The sequence below is a fragment of the Jaculus jaculus genome, chromosome 15 (genome assembly GCF_020740685.1).
Source record: "Jaculus jaculus isolate mJacJac1 chromosome 15, mJacJac1.mat.Y.cur, whole genome shotgun sequence".
Classification (NCBI taxonomy): domain Eukaryota; kingdom Metazoa; phylum Chordata; class Mammalia; order Rodentia; family Dipodidae; genus Jaculus; species Jaculus jaculus.
The window spans coordinates 49,381,444-49,390,848 of NC_059116.1; positions in this window are offsets into that span (position 1 = coordinate 49,381,444).

A 9,405-nucleotide genomic window follows, 5' to 3' on the forward strand; every position below is an offset into this window, starting at 1 on the left:
GGCCATGCATGGAAACTTATGAAAGAGCCCCCACTTGAATATGAACCCAGACACACCAGAACCACTGATACCTCAGAACATGCGTTGTGGTCCTGTCTCTGCCCTTCCACTAAGCTCTGTACCTCCCTGAAAAATACATAGCTTCTAACAGTCCTATCATGCTCGTCTCATCTGATTCCCTCGTGGACCAATTCTGCTCTCACAGAGTTACCCTTTCTCTGCCAAAGCACTCACTTTGGACTGGATATAAAGATACTTTTTTTCCTTCTAGCTCTATTTTTTTTTTTACCCTTCTGCTTTATATTGTTGCTCCCCTGTTGTCTCTTTCCCATGTCAGTCAGTGAGAGACAGCGTGCTTCAGGTTTGTCCTGTCATCTGTGCCAGGATCACCCGCAGTGTTTGTAAGTAGATATAGCCCTTTCCAGAGACCATGGCCCTCCTCTCCTCTGTTCTCTCTTTCTCTGTTCTTTCTTCACCCCTCCCCCAGAACTTTAGCATTTTATTTTAAGGCCATTATCTCCCCACCTTGTTTAAAAAAATATTTATTTGCAAGCAGAGAAATAGAAGAGACAGACAGAGAGAATGGGTGTGCCAGGGCCTCCAGCTACTGAAAATGAACTTTAATGCATGCACCACTTTGTGCATCTGGTTTTTCATGGGTACTGGAGAGTTGAACCTGGGTCATTAGGCTTTTCAGGCAAGTACCTTAACAGCTGAGCCATCTCTCCAGCCCTAAGGTCATTATCTTGACATTACACAGAATTGGAGATCTCTTGTGATTGTACCCTGAAACTAGTTGGGAGTGGAGTGGGGTTGTGTTTATCACTTCTATGGAAAAAAAGAGCCTGTCCTAATGACACATTTTAGGGGTGAAATGCCCCCAAAGGAAAATCAATGAATATCCTTGATCCTGTACGGGAGAATGTGGGTTATCCTTATCTCTTTCCCTGCAAAGGAGTCCTTGCAGCCTCCTCTTTTGCTAGAGAACAGGAGCATAAGAGATGAATTTGCTTTCTCTTATCACCTTCTTTCCTAGAAGAGAAAACCTAGTGCACCTAGTCACCTGGAGTCAGGGGTGATTTCCAGTAAATTCCCACAAAAGACCCCAGTCTGGGTCTCCAGGTGGGCTTTCCCATTTTCCAAGAGCCCCTCCTGCATTATAGCAGAAGCTCAGCATTCCTTCCTTCTCTTAAACTGTATAATGTCTATAATAATAAAACCTTTTTAAACTTTATCCTCTGGTCTGTGAGTTTCATTCATCAGAAGTCATAAGACAAAATCCTGGAGGCTACTGACTCACAGGAAGTCCTGTGTAACTGTTACTGACCAGCACCTTAGCTCCTGAGTTGCTGTTACCCAAGGGCCAAGAAAGGCACCCCAGAATAACCGTCTCACTAAGTCAGGGTTGGCAAGTCCGTAACTATTACCTATGAAATAAAATATTTTACTTGTAAGACCCAGAAAGCAAGCAAACTTACAAGGTTCAGGAAGGTCATGAAACTCAGGAGGTTAAGGAAGCTCAGAAAGTTAAGAGATTCACAAGGCCCTCTCCAAGATTACGTAAGCAATAAAAAAAAAAGCGATGAGGGAGAAGAGATTTGCAGCTTTCATGAACTGTCACCCCTGCTGAGTGGTCGTCTTAGTAATAAGTTGCCCTTGAATAAGTAAGCCCAATTGTTGCATCTGCCTCGACCAGCAAGGAAGACACAACCATCAGTTCTTCTTACAGCAGTTTATTCAGGCAGCTTCAAGCTTCATCTCCCCCGAGCCTCAGGCGGGGATTCCTTATAAGCACACTCACTCGCGCACTCACTCCGCCCAATCACTCCAGGCCACGCAACCCCTCCAGACGAGCATCAGAAACCAATGAGCGGCAGAGATGGCAAACTCCTCCAAATATGGACTTGTTTGTCCCAAGCACTGAACTTCCATCAGGCGCCATCTTTAGGGCTTGGCCAGGGGTACTCTCCCCATAGGCCTTGGCCATGCAGGCCGAGAGGCTCCCCACACCCAATAAACATATTTTTCCCACTAGACTTGGATGGAGCTATTTCCTTAGTACTCCAAGGAAATAGAAAAGGGCTAGCTGATTTTCAAGTAACTGAACCCCTAAAGTGAATAGTTGTTTTTTTTCCCTTGGCTCAATGTAGGATATGTCCTTGAGCCTGTAAAGGGAATCTGCTTTTATCCTTTGTCTCCTTCTAAGAAAGACTCCTGGAAAATTATACATCCCAAGACTCCTGGAAATATTGCCCCTTTTTCTCAGCAACCTGACTCCTTTCCTAGAAGTCTGATAAACCTAGGTTTTTATTTTCCCTCCTCTAAAGGAAGTCTCCCCTAGTTGGGGTGATGGTTTAATGGTTAAAGGTGCTTGCTTGCAAGGAAGTCCCCTTAATAATGCCCAGTCAGAGTCGCAGGTTGGTTTTTCTTCCCATCTCTGGAGACTCCCTCCTGTTCAATAGGTGTTCTTTTATTCTTTTATACTCTATAATAAAATCTTTCTAAATATTACCCTTTATGGTCTATGGACATTTATTGAAATTCCTAAGATAAGAACCTGGAGGCCACTGACTCAGTGGAAGTTTTGTGTGGTTGTGAATGTTTGGCATCCTAACTCCTGAGTTACAACCCAACCAAGAACTGAGATAAGTTTTGTCACTCTCAAAGACACTCCCAAATTTACATTGTCACATCTATAGTGAATAAACATTTTTTCATGTCTTCCCAGGAAAAGTCATGTGATTAGCCCAGATGAAGCAGACCAACCAAGTTCTGGACCAGCGATCCAGGTGCTTAGATGACATTGTCTTTGACACCAGTCCAGAGTGATCATGCTTACCTTGTACTTCAATTCTCATTTCTGTGATTCACCCCTGACTCTTGCTACAGAGCTCTGGCCTCCCATCACCCATCTCTCTCCTGCTCCCAGTCTCCTTTCTATTTGGGTGCTAGTGTCCCCCAGGCCTTTCAAAATATAGCCAGCAAACTCCCTCAGCTGCCTCTGCCCTCCATTGTCATTTCAGCCTAAGGAAGCCCTGTGGTTCCTCTGCTGCCTCAGAGGCTACGCAGAAGGTACATGATGGTCAGAAACATGTAGCTGTGCATTTCCATAGACGCTCTGGCTCCTCCTTTACCTCTTTCCGCAGCGCTCATCCTCCACAGTACCTGGTTCCTGGCCCCTGGCCAGTCTCCCAGTGAGAACAGATTTCCCTGTTATCATAAATTTTGCATGTGTTTGGGGATTGGGCGGGCATGCACATGTATATATGTATGTGTGTGGAGGCTGATGTTGATATCTGAGGTCTTTCTTGATCACTATCCACTTTATTTACTGAGACAGGGTCTCTTACTTAAATCAATAGCTTGCCAACTTGGCTAGTCTAGCTAGCCAGCTTGCCAGTATGTACCCTGTCTCCACCTCCTAAGTGCTGGGGTTATAGAAGGGTCAACATGCCCACATAGTGAACTGCAGATCTGAACCCTGATCCACACACTTGTACAGCAAGCACTTTATCCACAGAGCCATCTTCCTAGCTCCTTCCTTAGTCTTTGATTCCTCATAACAATACACATCACCGTATTCTGGTAGATGCATTGCCTTAGCAAGTACAATACACATGGTACCTCAGGATTCTCGTAGACATTTCAGTCACCCATACACTTGGGTGTCTTATTAAAACTTGTATCTTGTATCTCCAGCCACCTGGCTAGAGGAGGTGTCACTGGGGTGCAGATCCTGTGGTCCAACACAAAGGTTCATTTGGGGTGGATCTGAACTCCGGGCCGGTGTGCAGAGCAGTTTGAGCTTTGGGGCCCTGCTGTTTGCTGCCAGTTTGTTTTTGCTAATGCTTCTCCTCTTCCTCTTCCTCCTCCTCCTCTTTCTCCTCCTCCTCCTTTTTTTGCTGGATGTTTGGTAGTTTCTCTCTGATTGTATGTATGAAAGCAGCTTCTTCCACCATTGATGGAACTTCCCCTTGAATCTATAAACTGACATAAATCCCTTCCTCCTATAAACTGTATCTGGTTTGGATGTTCATCCCAGCAATGCGAAGCTGTCTGCAACAGCACCTGAGGCTGTAAATTTTTCCAAGCAAAGTTTTTCTTTCTGATCTGTTGCTTCTGGGTCTGTCTTGGCAGTATGTGATTTGTGGAGGTTTTCTTGTGACAAGGAGCCACTGTCTGGGAAGATAATTTGCTTTCTTCAATCTGGATGCTTTCTGAGCTTCTCTGTTGCCCACTGGTGAAAATAAGTGGGAAGGAAGCTAATACCCGCTACAGGTTCTCACTGGCTCAGCCTAGGGTTCTTGGGAATATGTGGCCCTGCTCCAGGCCATGAGAGAATTCTCTCCCCGAACATCAGACCCATATTGTCTGAGCACTTTCTAGAAGCCAGGCCCAGTACCAAGTGCTTCATTGGTTCATGTAATCCTTACAACAGCTTTATGAGGGAGGCATTAGCAATTCCTTCTAAAAGAAGAAAAGTGCCAGTGGCCAGGAAAGGAATCTATACCATTGGACTTCCAGCCCAGGTTTGCCTAGACTCATAACCATTCAGTTATCTCATCTCAGCTTATAAGGGATGTCACACCTAGCCTTATGAAATGTAAAGACAATTTTATTGTCATAAAAAGTATTAGCCAGTTCATCGAATGTAAACATATGACATGGCTAAAAAAAAAGTTCCTTTATATAATCAGAAGCCCCTATCTAATTTATCTTCCTCTCAGCTTTATCACAGACTGCTTCTTGCCCAGGTCTCCTGATAAATTGTGAGGATTTGGCTTTCTGAGGTTTGCCAAGAGAACATTAAGCCTCAGACCCCTCCCTCACCATCCTAGGAGCCAGCCTAAGCAGACTCTTAGTACTGCTCTCTCAGCTCTTGTACCTCCCAGATTCTTCCTGGGGTATTTTCTCATCCTGTCGTGAGCACATTATGTCAGAAATAGATGAATTTGCATGTGTCTTCCATGACGTCAGAATTTATTGAATAACAATAAATTCACAAGGTACAAAAGTTTGCTTTCATTGACAGCAATTTGCCAGATACTCCCACTTTTCTTAATAGCCCTTGTTCCCAGGCTGTCTAGTGGTTAGGATTTGGCTCTTTCAGTGCAGTGGCCCAGGTTTTATTCCAGGTCAAGGAAGCCTCTCTCCTTCCTCTTCATGTTTGGCTTCCCTTGATACCCTTAGCTGAGGCAAACACAGATTCTTTTATTCCAATCTTAATTACTAATGTTATTTTTTTTTTTTTTTTGAGGCAGGGTCCCACTGTTGCCCAGGCTTACCTGCAATTAACTGTGTAGTTTTAGGATGGCCTCAAACTCATGGTGATTCTCCTGCCTCTGCCTCCCAAGTACTAGGATTAAAGGCATGAGCCACCACAGCAGGGCCTAATGTTGTTTATTATTTTTTTCTGAGGCAGGGTCTCACTATAGCTCAGGCTGACCTGGAATTCACTCTATGGTCTCAGGGTGGCCTTGAACTCATGGTGATCCTCCTACCTCTGCCTCCCAAGTGCTGGCATTAAAGACGTGTGCCACCATGCTTGGCTATTGTTAATTTTTTTTTTGTTATTACATATGGTCATATTTTTTATGTAAACATCACATGTTGGAACCATCATTTCCCTCCTCCCTGTCCCATTTCTGAAGAGGCCTTCCTCATTGGGGATGTAGGTCAATCCAATGGGATCTGTGGGTCACACATTGCATGGGGGTAATGTTAATTTTTACATCCCACCTCACACAGTAAACCAGTCAGACTGTATCTATCTATCTATCTATCTATCTATCTATCTATCTATCTATGCATATATGTAGAATATAGTATGTCTACAAAGGTTTATAAAGAGTTTCAAAAAGCTCTGAAGACTCAGAGCTGGGAAACGGATAGAAAAGCAAGAGTCAGTATCAACAAGATAACTTGTGGCAGGAGAAGCTGAAAGAGCTTCTGCTTGCTGGCTACACAGCAGTCAGGCCATAGGAGCCAGGCAAAGTGAAGGGGAAGACCAGGTCCAGGCTAATGGATGGACAGCTGGCAGGATATCTGGTGCAAACAGGTGAGCAGGGGCAGATGGCAACTGGATAAGCAGTGTCAGCAATGGGGTGGAGCCAAGATGAAGCCCCTGGAACAACATAAAGTTCTTTAAAGCACCCACAGGCTGCTCAGATGACAGGTTGGTGGGGCTGTTGCCATTGCAATGCTAGGTGTCTCCTTCTATATGGTGTCAAGGTGAGGGAGTTACACTCATTCCTTGGTCTGGTGTGTCCAATACATTTTTGTGGTTTCTCTGATATGATTTTAATATGCTCATGTGCTCCTATTGTCCAAGTTTACTCTAGTAAATTTATAGGATGCTAATCTTTCTACACTCAGGAGTAAGTCATTTATCATTTTGTGCCTTGTGGGTGGTGCCAGGTCTACCACAGAAGCTGTAAAATGGAGTCCCTTGGGGCAAAGTACAGTGTGAAAAACTTACATGACATTTGGAATAACTTAGGGCAGGGCTCAGCCTGTTCCCCACATTTGAGCACTTTTTTGATTCTGTTTCTGGATTGAAAGCGAGGAATGTCATTGAGCCTGTAGGGAGGGAATTGGGGTCATCCTTATCTCCTTCTCCCAAAGGAGTCCTTGCAGCCTCCTCTTTGCTAGAGACCAAGAATGGAATGGAAGAATCTGGTTGATACTTATCTCTTTGTAGAAGAGAAAATTAAAAGATGATATCACTCACTTTCCTGAAAACGTCGCAGTACCCAAACACCTGGAGTAAGGGCTAGACCAACAAGTTCAAGCCACATCCAGTAAACTCCCATAACAGACACCAATCTGTGTCTCTAGGTGGGCTTTCCCATTTTCTAGAAGTTATTCCTGCTGTACAAGAGATCTGAATTATTTTCTTCTCTTAAACTCTATAAGCTCTGTAATAAAATCTTCCTAAATATAACCCTATTTGATTTATGAATGTCATTCTTTAAATTCATAAGACAAGAACCTGGAGACCACTTCTGGTGGTTTACATGCAAATCTGTGTCACCATAGACTTAGGTATTTCAAAAAACATTTAATTTATTTAAGAGGGAGAGGCAGAGAGAGAGAGAGAGAGAGAGAGAGAGAGAGAGAGAGAGAATGGGCATAGGGCCTCTAGCTACTCCAAATGAACTCCAGATGCATGTGCCATCTTGTGCATCTGGCTTACATGGATACTGGGGAATTGAACCTGGGTCCTTAAGCTTCTCAGGTAAGTGCCTCAACTGCTATGCCAATTCTCCAGCCCAATCAAGTATTATTATTATATTTTTTATGAGAGAGACAGAGGGAGAGAATTGGTGCACCAGGTCCTCCAGCTGTAATTGAACTCCAGATATGTGTAGCATCCTGTGTGCGTGTGCGACCTTTCATGTTTGCATCACATTGTGCATCTGGCTTATGTGGGAGGGACATGGAGTCAAACATGAGTCATTAGACATCTCAGCTAAGCACCTTAACCACTAAGCAATCTCTCTAGCCTGCACTTCAGTACTTTTGATTGAACTTCCTACTTAAGTCTCCAATAGGCAGATCCTTGTTGGAGGAGGCATGTCACTGGCATCGGAACTTGAGTCCAGTATTACTAGGCATGTGGACTGCAGTTTGAGCTCTGGCTCTGTGTGCTTGCTTGTGTGGGTGCCGCTTTATCTTTGCTGTGGAAGCTGAAGTGATCCAGCTTCTCTTGCCACAATGGAGCTTCCCCTAAAATTTATAAGCCTGAAACAAAACATTTCCTCCCAGAAGCTGCTTTGGGTCAGGGGTTTGTCCCAGCAATGCAAAGGTAACTGCAACACCAATAATTCATTGGAAACTTTGTGTGGCCATGAGTGTCTGGCACTCTGGGGTCTGAGTCATTTCCTAGACAACAGCTGAGAAAGGCTCCATTGCTCTCAAAGACACCCCAAAATTCTTTGTCTGACCTCCTAGGCTTAGTCTTATTGATTTGTGTGCCAACAATAGGGATTTCTGACCCTGCTCTGCCTCTTATGTCTGGCAGTGGTTGTGTTTCTGTCATGACTCCAGCCCTTCCCTTGGGGTTACTGCACCACAAGCTTCAGCATCTGCTGATGTTGGTTCCTGGTTGTACCCTCTGCTCCCGATGTCTGATGGCCGGGCATGTTAGCAGCTTCATGCTGCTTTCTCCTAAACCCTGTCTTAATCTTCTGTTCTCCCATCAACTGATTTGTTGTATTAAAGTCCTTGCTTCATTCTTACCAAGTACTTTGAAAACTACACAGCCTAGCAAAGGAAAGATACTTATATCCATCTGTTTTAGTCAGGTTTGCATTGCTGGCAGAAAACACCTGAAAAAGAGCAATATGTAGGAAAAGGGTTTATTTTGGCTTACAGAATTGAGGGGAAGCTCCATGATGGCAGAGGAAAACGATGGCATGATCAGAGGGTGGACATAACCTCCTGGCCAACATCAGTTGGATAACAGCAACAGGGCAGTGTGCCAAACACTGGTAAGAAGAAGCTGGCTATAACACCCATAAACCTGCCCCCAACCATACACTGCCTCCAGGAGGCTTTAATTCCCAAATTGCCATCAACCGGTGACCTAATATTCATAACCCCTAAGTTTATAGGGGACAGTTGAATCAAACCACCACATTCAACACCTGGTTCCCATAAATGACACATGATATAAAATGCAATGCATCCAGTCCAACTTTAAAAGTCCCTACAGTTTTTGTCAATCTTTTTTTTTATTAGTTATGGACATACTCAGTATGTAAACAGCACATGTTGGTACCATCAGTTTTTATCAATGTAAATGATATTCAAACATCCCCATAATCCAAGGTCTTTTAAACTGAGCCATAATACCAAAAAAATACCCCCCAAACCATAATGGCACAGAGTAAACATTCACACTGCAATAAATGGCATTGGGCATAGCAAAGTCAACCTATACAAGATTTAAAACAACCAGGGCAAACATCAGACACTGTAGCTCCAATCTAACAACTAAACAGTGTCAAGTCTACAAGTCCAATAATTCTAGCCAGCAACATGTCTCTAGAGTTTTAATTCCACCCCTCCAGCTAGGCTACTCATAGACCTGGAAAACTTCATCTGGTGCTAGCATCTCTTCTTGGTAGCCATCCCATAGTCCTGACATCTCCATTGAGTTTCCACCTCAAGCCATGGTTCATCCTCATGGCTCCAATGGACTCCACACAGGTGATCCAACAAACCTGCTTCACACTGCCCATAGCCATTTCCAAAATACAAAACCGTGTTGCAAATGTAATGACCTCTCTTTCCTGCATTTGTTATACTCCATAACACCAGGTGGGTTACCAACTTGTTAATCCAAGGAAAAATCAAGCAGATTTTGAAGAACAGGACACTCCTTCAGTATTCAGCCCCGTT